Source organism: Ranitomeya variabilis, chromosome 5 (genome assembly GCF_051348905.1).
Source record: "Ranitomeya variabilis isolate aRanVar5 chromosome 5, aRanVar5.hap1, whole genome shotgun sequence".
Lineage (NCBI taxonomy): Eukaryota > Metazoa > Chordata > Amphibia > Anura > Dendrobatidae > Ranitomeya > Ranitomeya variabilis.
In genome coordinates, this window is record NC_135236.1 from 196,278,188 (window position 1) to 196,290,256 (window position 12,069).

The following is a 12,069-nucleotide window of genomic DNA, read 5'->3' on the forward strand; positions in this document are numbered from 1 at the left end:
CGGCTGCCTCCCCTCTCACCCCATACTACACCCGGCTGTCTGCCTCCCCTCTCACCCCATACTACACCCGGCTGTCTGCCTCCCCTATCACCCCATACTACACCCGGCTGCCTCCCCTCTCACCCCATACTACACCCAGCTGCCTCCCCTCTCACCCCATACTACACCCGGCTGCCTCCCCTCTCACCCCATACTACACCCGGCTGCCTCCCCTCTTACCCACACTACACCCGGCTGTCTGCCTCCCCTCTTACCCACACTACACCCGGCTGCCTGTCTCCCCTCTCACCCCACACTACACCCGGCTGCCTGTCTCCCCTCTCACCCCACACTACACCCGGCTGCCTGTCTCCCCTCTCACCCCACACTACACCCGGCTGCCTGTCTCCCCTCTCACCCCACACTACACCCGGCTGCCTGTCTCCCCTCTCACCCCACACTACACCCGGCTGCCTGTCTCCCCTCTTATCCACACTACACCCGGCTGCCTGTCTCCCCTCTTACCCACCTACACCCGGCTGCCTGTCTCCCCTCTCACCCCATACTACACCCGGCTGCCTGTCTCCCCTCTTATCCACACTACACCCGGCTGCCTGTCTCCCCTCTCACCCCACACTACACCCGGCTGCCTGTCTCCCCTCTCACCCCACACTACACCCGGCTGCCTGTCTCCCCTCTCACCCCACACTACACCCGGCTGCCTGTCTCCCCTCTTATCCACACTACACCCGGCTGCCTGTCTCCCCTCTTACCCACCTACACCCGGCTGCCTGTCTCCCCTCTCACCCACACTACACCCGGCTGCCTGTCTCCCCTCTTACCCACCTACACCCGGCTGCCTGCCTCCCCTCTTACCCACCTACACCCGGCTGCCTGCCTCCTCTCTCACCCACACTACACCCGGCTGCCGCCCCTCTCATCCCCATTCTGCACCCGCTGCCATTACCCCTGCCCCTTGTGTCTGATGTGTAGCTGTGACCCGTGTACAGTGCAGTCATCATACAGATGTGCGATGGGACATAGTGTGAGATTTTCATGTCTAGATCATCTTCTGTGTATGGGACACAATTATAAATGCTTGTACAGTGATAAAGTATCCGTTCTGAAGGCGAGTGTTGGCAGCGCTGGCGGCTCTCCGGCTGTAGTGCTGGGATGAATATTTCTGAATGTGTCAGGTTAATATGATGGATCATATAGAAGGGTCGATGACTGGTGACCTGCATCAGAATCACCTTTCTGTGACTAATCCGCTGATATACAAGACTATATAAATGTGACCTGGCTGATCTCATGGTGCTTGGATGTGCTCGCCGGTAGCATTCGCATGGGTCTTGTAGTGCCACTTCTGACATCTGTCACCTCGTGAGAATGGTGTGAGCCTGTCACCTGAGAAACTGAGTGCGAGCACCAAGTAGCAAATAATCACTGCCACAAATCCGAAGGCTGTCAGGACTTGCTGGGAGTTGTAGTTTCAGGACTTTCTGGGAGTTGTAGTTTCAGAACTTCTTGGGAGCTATAACTGGCAGTCTCTGGTGTAGTGGTGATATGGGTTTACCAGACGTTGACAACACATAACATGTTTAGTTCTGAGATTTTCATGTGCAGATAAGGAAGTAATGTGCCCTTTATGGAAGGGTAATTAGTTGTTAAATACTTTAGTTAGAATTCCGTATGTGCATTTGTTCTGTCTGTGTTGCAACTAACTTTATTTCCAGGCATAATATAGTCCAAAGCTTCCATTTTATAGCTCATAAATACATCTATATGGATTGATGACAGAGAAGTATTTTCTTTATAATCTATCTCTATCTGTCATTCTTGTCTTGGCTGAGAACAGACAAATCAAAAACTGTTCAGTCACCATACACATTAGGTGAAACTAGAGAGAAGAAATGTCCTCTTGATTCTCCTTCCATTATGTAAAAATCAATGTTGTCACCAACATTGCAGATTTCTTGGTAGTTATACTAGAGCAATTTGGATGGAATGATACAAATTATGACCCCTCAGTGATTGATACCTTTCTAAATGGCTACTGAAAAGGTCTTCATGTACTAACAGCACAATTATTTGGTATCGGCCTGGGCAAAAAATCTGACGGCAGCTAAAATTTCAGTAGTGTTTATCCACTTTTACGGAAAAACAAGTGAGCAGGTTAGTAACAGATAATTCTTATGTGCCGTAATTTTGATGGCGAGCTTTAAAGGGTATATCCAGGAGATAAGCCACTGCCAGTCTTGTGGGCGCTTCCTCATAAAGATCACATGATCATAAAGATCACATGATCACCCTGTATAACAGCCATACTCCCTTTAATACACAATCATGGCACCTGCAAGCATCTACTAACCTCAATTCCTCTCAATAAATTTCATCCAACAAACGGAACTTGACTCCCCCTCATGTCATCCCACCCCATTTCCTCCCTTCCAGCAGTTCCCCTTATTGTTCTTTTTTCCATATTTTTATTCACAAGTTTGTGCTATGTTATTTTGATGTATAATTACGATGATTGATCCTAAAACCTTCATAAAAAATCAACAGTTTAAAAAAACATGAGCACTTGACCGAGCGAGCTCCTGTGTAGGAGAGCCAGCCATCTAATGTGTATGGCAGGCCCTAGTCTGGTTATTAAATGTATAGCGAACCCTCAGCTTGGAACTGAAAAGTGATCATACATTCATCAGGTAGTCGGTTTGCCTCCTCAGCTCCTTTCTCAGCATTGGTAAGGCAGGAGAATGGTGGTGCAGACTAAATCCTCATTCATACCTGACATGTAACACAGTGCAGCCTCGTCCCCTGACCCGAACGTGATCGCTCCAGTGGCATATATTAGGCTGTCAAGTTCATGTCCATATACAGACTGAACTGTCCGTATACAGACTGTGTAAGTAACGTCTTAATGATTTTTTTTCCAATTTTGTGAAATGTTAATCTCGATGCTGCAACTCTTACCCAGGATGGGTTTTCCAAGCGGCTTTGCTGTTTCCACCATGTGGAAATGTACCGTCACCATCACTTCATCTATCCCAGAGGTGGCCACATACCACAGACCAGTCGTGTTTTAGCAGAAGGTGAAGATGTTGTGGACCTCATTAGCAACAAGGACTTTTCTAGAAATCAGTAAACAGTCTTTAGCAAGGGGGGTACATGCTGCGCTCCTAGTTTGTGTATTAGGTAGCGGTAACTTATCTGTAACTTAGCTTACGACACAGACCTGCTTGCCATGTAATGACCGTTCCGTATTATGTGGCAGATATTTATACCAGGTATAATCCACTCTGAAAAATCGTCCACGAATACCTGACATTCTTGTTAGAAAATGTATTTGGAAATATGTATATAACTGCTGCTTCTTACTTTCTGCAAGTTCCCTTCCGTAACATTCCCGCTGTTCCCATAGCGTTCCAGCCCGTAGGTGGCTGGACTGGTTTGATCCGCGGCCTGTTTTTCAGCTGATTTCCTGATTGACGACATGACTAGCATTCCTTCAGCTTATGTCACTTAAGGAAGTGCATTATACTGAGGGCCTTTAAATAGAATTTTACATTTGATTGAGGGTAATTGATTTTCTCTGGAAGACACATGATTTGTGTCACCACTGTGTTGTTACCATTGCCTGGATTTTCCAAATTTCTGGTGTGACCGCTCCAAAGCCTTTGCTTCTAAACTGTGATATTTGCGTTGTGGGTCATACAATGCTTTACATTTATTAGCACCCAGCTGAATGTAAATGACAATAGACAAAAGCATTTTTTTTTTATCTAAGTCTATACAGTACCTTGTCCATGGGGGCAGCTTACCAGCCAGTTCCTGCTAGAGACATCTTCTGTGTGCAGCTACACAAAAGACAAAGGCTGGGCTTCATTTACTGCTGCTGTGCTGGTGGGAGAACTATCTGTGCAAGCATGAGGTCCGCTATGGAAAACGCCACGCAAAAGTCTACATATAAAAAGAACAAGATTGTCACTAGTTTGTGCCTTACAATCCAGATGATGTCTCTTTTGGGTACCAGCATTCACTGAAAATCTATATCAAAATATCTCTCAATTCGACAACTCACTGACAAAAGGATAAAAACTAAACTTTTATTCAATACCTCAATACAATACAGACAACATACCCACAATTCACCCCTTGATGGTTAATCAGAGCGTGGCTGATAGAAATATAGACCCCATGTCTCAGTATATAGGGTGAGGTGACACAAACACACTCCTTTTCATAGTGAGTGAAAGTAATTGGTGGTGAAAAAACGCGGGTGGTATGATGGTCTTGCTGCGCTTTTGTGCCAAAACCTTATGAAGTTGAATGTTTGTTTGTTTTTTGTCACTAAACTTTATCAGCATGCACAAAAGACAAATGTAGTGGGGGGGAAACCAGCAAAACCTGAAAATGCCACCTGTGAAATTAGCCTAAGAAGGCAGAGAGGACTATGCGTTTCTATAAGGAACGTCTGCAGACCAATCTGACGGGAGCAGTGTAAGCTGCACGCTTCCCCATACAGCAAAGTAATGCTCAGTTATTCACTCTGGAATGTAAAAAGAAGGAACAGTCATTAAAATTTGACATTTGTTCCTTAAGTTCTCAGTTATGTCACTGGTTATATAACTCTGTAGACTCCATGACCTTCATGAAATGCCGGCAGTCCACTCTGTGCCATATATATTCACCTTTACATAGCTACACCTTTTTAAACATTACCGTACTTATCAACATAAATGACATTCTTTGCATTATATTGCTGAGCAACTACAGTGCTGTTGGTCAATCCAAGAGGTTAATTAACCTGAATATTTAATGTGGCTGTCAACTACTCGGACAACCCCTTCTCAATCCTTATAATTCCCAGCGGTGTCGGCACTTGTTCGGCGCTAGCTTCACTCTCACCGCCATCGGACTTATCACATGTATCTGGAGGATGTAAGAGAGCATTAGCTTTTACTTACTCCAGATGTATTTGATTTGTCCGAATTCGGTGAGAGTGAAGCCAGCGCCGATTGGCGGCAGTGATCGCATCACATAACAATGTAACAAGATCCCGGGCGAGCTAGTGCTGGAATAGCACCGACACTGGAAGTGTTGTTTTACAATGGGAAGCCTAGGAATTGTCAGAGTAATGGGCAACCCCTTCAAGAAAGTAAAAGTGAGGTTTTGTTTTTCTTAGTAGAATAATATCTACGTGTGGATAATTATTAGGCAATTATTAGTGTGCAGAATTATCCCACAAAGTAAAAATCATAATTTTTCCCATCTCAATTTTTTTTTTTTTTTGATCTGTCAGTGTTAAATTCTTTTCTAACCAAACCGCTCAAAATGTAAAAAAAAAAAAAAGTTGACATTTTTAAAAGATACGACTGACCCAATATAAGTTACGGTACTCCTCTACTAAATAAGTCATAAGACTTCTATTTATGGAGTCTGTCAGTTTCTTAATCTGTTGATCGATGTTTTGGGCAGCACTAACCACATCCTCACAGATACTGTCCAGAGAGGTGACTGTTTTCCGTCACTGGAAATCTCCCATTAATGAAGGGTCCAATAGGGTTTAGGTCAGGTGAGGAAGGGGCCATGTCATTATTCTTTCATCTTTAAGGCCTTTTACTGGCAGCCAAGCAGTGGAGACGATGTTGTGATCGAGTCCATTTTGGGGGAGTCGGTATAAAATGGACCGACTCCTAAAATATATAGTAAATTGGGTACAGTAGTACAATGCAGGATGTGCTGTAATTTTTTTCATAAGAATTTGGGAAAGTTATGAAATGTCCTATAAATGTCTGTTCTGTTCCTGATGTAAGGATCTGGGCTTTTAGCTGAGATGAATCTGTGCTGCATTTTATGTACATGCACAGCAGTGAGGCAGTGCTGTGTAGTCGGAGTCAGGGAAAATGAGAAATCTGATTCTGAGGTTTAGCTTATTGACTCCACAGCCCTGAGCAGTACCCACCTCCATCTTACTGGCGTCTGAGTCAAAGTGGACATCTGTGACCATTACTGATCCATCCACGGGTCCATCCACCTGGTCTGTCAAGAGTCACTATCATCTCATCAGTCCTTAAAACCTTTGAAAAATCTGTCTTCAGTTATTTATTGGCACCAGTCTTGACATTTCGTCTTAAAGGGAACCTGTCACCTGAATTTGGCGGGCCCTTTTTTCGGTCCGATGGGCGGTGTTTTCGGGTGTTTTATTCACCCCTTCCTTTCCCGCTGGCCGCAATATCGTCTTGAGGTTGATTCGCTTTCCTTCGTAGAACACGCCTGCACAAGGCAAACTTGCCTTGCGCACGCGCAGTATGCTTTGCCCAACTGCGGGCAAAGCCGAAAAGGATTAGTGCGCATGCGCCGGCGCACTATGTCCCGGAACACAGCGAAATACTTCCGGACACAGTGCTGTTCAGAGTTGGTCAGGTTTCCGCCTTCCTTACCTCGGCCATGTCTATGAGCACTAAACACATTGTACTTCTGGGCCTTCAGGGAGGTTGCAGTTCTGGAATATGGCAGCACTGGAGGATAATGGCTTCCTGGTCGCTTCATGTTTGATTCTTCGCAATTCTTTGGCTGTTAATGTTTGTGTTTTTGTTTTTTTTTTTCTTCTCCATACATTTATTTTATGATCATGCTGACTATTTGCAACAAAACCTTTGATGGTTCTGTGACCAATAAACATTCATTTATAAAGCGTGGCTTTGAAAAATGTGCATAAAAATGGTGATGCTGTCAAAATTCTCACTTTTTTGATAATTGTGCACACAGTGTAGTCTGAGATACCAAACACTTTAATTGAAGTTGAAGAGGTGATGTTATTGAAATTAAATGGCTCTTCGCTCTGTTGTTTTGGTTCTCAGCTGTTGACCTCCCACAGATCCTTTATCCTTTCATAAATTGAGGTTGAGTTGTTTGCTTACGATTGTGGTGTTCACTGAATTGTTTAATTGCTTCTTTAATTAATCTGTTACTAAAGGTACCTTCACACTAAGCGACTTTGCAGCGAGAACGACGACGATCCGTGATGTTGCAGCGTCCTGGATAGCGATCTCGTTGTGTTTGACACGCAGCAGCGATCTGGATCCCGCTGTGATATCGCTGGTCGGAGCTAGAAGTCCAGAACTTTATTTCGTCGCTGATCACCCGCTGTCATCGCTGGATCGGTGTGTGTGACACCGATCCAGCGATGTGTTCACTTGTAACCAGGGTAAATATCGGGTTACTAAGCGCAGGGCCGCGCTTAGTAACCCGATATTTACCCTGGTTACCATTGTAAAAGTTAAAAAAAAACACTACATACTCACCTTCTGATGTCTGTCACGTCCCCCGCCGGCGGCTTCCCTGCACTGAATGTGTCAGCGCCGGCCGGCCGTAAAGCAGAGCACAGCGGTGACGTCACCGCTGCTGCCGGCACTGACACATTCAGTCAGTGCAGGAAGCTCTGAACAGCAGCGCGTAACCCTGTGGACGCCGGGGGACGTGACAGACATCAGAATGTGAGTATGTAGTGTTTTTTTTTTACTTTTACAATGGTAACCAGGGTAAATATCGGGTTACTAAGCGCGGCCCTGCACTTAGTAACCCGATGTTTACCCTGGTTACCCGGGTGCTGCAGGGGGACTTCGGCATCGTTGAAGACCGTTTCAACGATGCCGAAGTCGTTCCCCTGATCGTTGGTCGCTGGAGAAAGCTGTCTGTGTGACAGCTCCCCAGCGACCACACAACGACTTACCAACGATCGCATCGCAGGGCGTGATCGTTGGTAAGTCGTTTAGTGTAACGGTACCTTTAGATGAGGCTTGGCATAGTCATTCCTTCTTTGCATGCCATATTGCGTAAGAGAATTCGTAGCACTATTTCTCATCTTGTAGCCATATGGCATTTTCCTGCAGTGTATTACAGCTTATACACTGTGTGCAGAATTATTAGGCAAGTTGTATTTGAGAGGATTATTTTTATTACTAGATGGTGGCCCTATTGTAACGCATCGGGTATTCTAGAATATGCTATTGCCCAGCCACGTAGTATACTGCCCAGTCACGTAGTATGCATCATATCCCTGTTAAAAAAAAGAATTAAAATAAAAAATAGTGTTATACTCCCCTTCCGGAGCCTCAGGATCGAAGCAGCAGGTTACCGATGCTCGTCGCGCGCTCCGGTCTGAAGATTGCATTGCGGTCTCGCGAGATGATGACGTAGCGGTCTCGCGAGACCGCACGTCATCCTCTCGCGAGATCGCAGCATGGACCGGTTACCGGAGCGTCGCGAGCAGGGAAGGCCTGTTGTGGATCCGAGAGGCCGAAGGACGGTGAGTATATAACGATTTTTTTTTAATTATTATTTTTAACAATAGATATTTTTACTATTGACGCCGCATAGGCAGCATCAATAGTAAAACATTGGTCACACAGGGTTAATAGCAGCGTTAACCGACCGCGGCATAGCGCGGTCGGTTGACGCTGCCATTAACGCTGTGTGAGCGCTGACTGGAGGGGTGTACGCTCTGTACTGACTGCGGGGAGGAAGGAGCGGCCATTTTCTTCCGGACTGTGCCAGTCGCTGATTGGGCGCGGCAGCCATGACAGGCAGCTGGCGAGGCCAATCAGCGAATGAATAACCGTGACAGACAGAAGGACAGACAGACGGAAGTGACCCTTAGACAATTATATAGTAGATTGATCAACAACTATGTTCTCAATCAACCCAAAAGGCTCATAAATATCAAAGCTTAATATTTTTGGAGGTTGGAGTGGGTTTTTTTAGATTTGGCTATCTTAGGAGGATATCTGTTTGTACAGGTAACTATTACTGTGCAGAATTATTAGGCAACTTAATAAAAACCAAATATATTCCCATCTCACTTATTTATTTTTCACCAGGTAAACCAATATAACTGCACAAAATTTAGAAATAAACATTTCTGACATGCAAAAACAAAACCCCCCCAAGTTAGTGCCCAATATAGCCACCTTTCTTTATGATGACACTCAACAGCCTTCCATCCATAGATTCTGTCTGTTGCTCGATCTGTTTACGATCAACCTTGCGTGTAGCAGCCACCACAGCCTCCCAGACACTGTTCCGAGAGGTGTACTGTTTTCCCTCCCTGTAGATCTCACATTTTATGAGGGACCACAGGTTCTCTATGGGGTTCAGATCAGGTGAACAAGGGGGCCATGTCATTATTTTTTTTTCTTCATTGAGACCTTTACTGGCCAGCCACGCTGTGGAGTAGTTGGAGGCATGATGGAGCATTGTCCTGCGTGACAATCATGTTTTTCTTGAACGATACCGACTTCTTCCTGTACCACTGCTTGAAGAAGTTGTCTTCCAGAAACTGGCAGTAGGTTTGGGAGTTGAGCTTCACTCCATCCTCAACCCGAAAAGGTCCCACAAGTTCATCTTTGATGATACCAGCCCATACCAGTACCCCACCTCCACCTTGCTGGCGTCTGAGTCGGAGTGGAGCTCTCTGCCCTTTACTAATCCAGCCTCTGGCCCATCCATCTGGCCCATCCAGAGTCACTCTCATTTCATCAGTCCATAAAACCTTTGAAAAGTCAGTCTTAAAGGGAACCTGTCACCTGAATTTGGCGGGACAGGTTTGCGGTCATATGGGCGGGGTTTTCGGGTGTTTGATTCACCCTTTACTTACCCGCTGGCTGCACGCTGGCCACAATGTTGGAGTGAAGTTCATGCTGTGTCCTCCGTAGTACACGCCTGCGCAAGGAAATCTTGCCTTGGGCACGCGCAGTATGCTTTGCCCAACTGCGGGCAAAGCCAAAAAGCATTAGTGCGCATGCGCCGGCGCACTATGTCCCGGAAGTATTTCGCTGTGTTCCGGGACATAGTGCGCCGGCGCATGCACACTAATGCTTTTCGGCTTTGCAGCCGGGCAAAGCATACTGCGCGTGCGCAAGGCAAGATTGCTTTTGCGCAGGCATGTACTACGGAGGACACAGCATGAACTTCACAATATTGCGGCCAGCATGCAGCCAGCGGGTAAGGAAAGGGTGAATCAAACACCCGAAAACCCCGCCCATATGACCGCAAACCTGTCTCGCCAAATTAAGGGGACAGGTTCCCTTTAAGATATTTTTTGGCCCAGTCATGATGTTTTATCCTATGTTTCTTGTTCAAAGGTGGTCGTTTTTCAGCCTTCATTATCTAGGCCATGTCCTGGAGTATCGCACACCTTGTGCTTTTTGTTACTCCAGTAACGTTGCAGCTCTGAAATATGGCAAAACTGGTGGCAAATGGCATCTTGGCAGCTTCACGCTTGATTTTCCTCAATTCATGGGCAGTTATTTTGCCCCTTTTTTGCCCAACACGCTTCTTCCGACCCTGTTGGCTATTTGCCATGAAACGCTCGATTGTTCGGTGATCACGCTTCAAAAGTTTGGCAATTTCAAGACTGCTGCATCCCTCTGCAAGACATCTCACAATTTTGGACTTTTCAGAGCCCGTCAAATCTCTCTTCTGACCCATTTTGCTAAAGGAAAGGAAGTTCCACCGCCGCCTCGTCTTCCGCGTCATCTGCTGTGACTGTTCAGGTCAGAGGGCGTGATGACGTATTAGTGTGCGTGCCGCCCTCTGCCTGAACAGTCAGTGCGGAGAGACGGGACGCTGAGGAGCAGCTGGCAGCAACGAGAGGCGAGTATGTCATTTTTTTTTATTATTATTTTTTTTAGTGCAGCAGCAGCATTACATGTGGCACAATGCTGTATGGAGCGTCTATGGCGCCATAAAGAACTGCATGGAGCATCTATGGGGCCATAACTGCATGGAGCATTATATGGGGCATCTATGGGGCCATAAGGAACTGCATGGAGCATTATATGGGGCATCTATGGGGCCATAAAGAACTGCATGGAGCATTATATGGGGCATCTATGGGGCCATAAAGAACTGCATGAAGCATTATATGGAGCATCTATGGGGCCATAAAGAACTGCATGGAGCATTATATGGGGCATCTATGGGGCCATAAAGAACTGCATGGAGCATTATATGGGGCATCTATGGGGCCATAAAGAACTGCATGAAGCATTATATGGAGCATCTATGGGGCCATAAAGAACTGCATGGAGCATTATATGGGGCATCTATGGGGCCATAAAGAACTGCATGGAGCATTATATGGGGCATCTATGGGGCCATAAAGAACTGCATGGAGCATTATATGGAGCATCTATGGGGCCATAAAGAACTGCATGGAACATTATATGGAGCATCTATGGGGCCATGAAGAACTGCATGGAACATTATATGGAGCATCTATGGGGCCATAAAGAACTGCATGGAGCATTATATGGAGCATCTATGGGGCCATAAAGAACTGCATGGAGCATTATATGGGGCATCTATGGGGCCATAACTGCATGGAGCATTATATGGGGCATCTATGGGGCCATAAAGAACTGCATGGAACATTATATGGAGCATCTATGGGGCCATAAAGAACTGCATGGAGCATTATATGGAGCATCTATGGGGCCATAAAGAACTGCATGGAGCATTATATGGGGCATCTATGGGGCCATAACTGCATGGAGCATTATATGGGGTATCTATGGGGCCATAAAGAACTGCATGGAGCATTATATGGGGCATCTATGGGGCCATAACTGCATGGAGCATTATATGGGGCATCTATGGGGCCATAAAGAACTGCATGGAGCATTATATGGGGCCTATTTTGTATGGAGCATCTTATGGGGCTCCTGATTCAATATGGATATTCAAAAACACTTAACCTACTGATGTCTCAATTAATTTTACTTTTATTGGTATCTATTTTTATTTTTGACATTTACTGGTAGCTGCTGTATTTTCCCTAGGCTTATACTCGAGTCATTAAGTTTTCCCAGTTTTTTTGTTGCAAAATTAGGGGGTCGGCTTATACTCGAGTATATACGGTAATTGGTAGTTGGCTCTCAAGCCTGAACAGCTTGGAGTAGGACAACATGTATAAAAAGTAGCGTGATCAAAATACAACTTGCCTAATAATTCTGCACACAGTGTAGATCGAGCGGTGGAGGAAAGAAGACGTGTAACGTGTTCATTATAGACCTTTTAAGGATG

At 45.7% G+C, this 12,069-nt stretch overlaps 1 protein-coding gene across 1 annotated transcript in view; it reads left to right on the top strand.

Moving 5' to 3' along the window:
- Positions 1–12,069, top strand: part of SECISBP2L (SECIS binding protein 2 like) — a 96,183-nt gene that overhangs the window by 1,007 nt on the left and 83,107 nt on the right. The window lies entirely within an intron of this gene.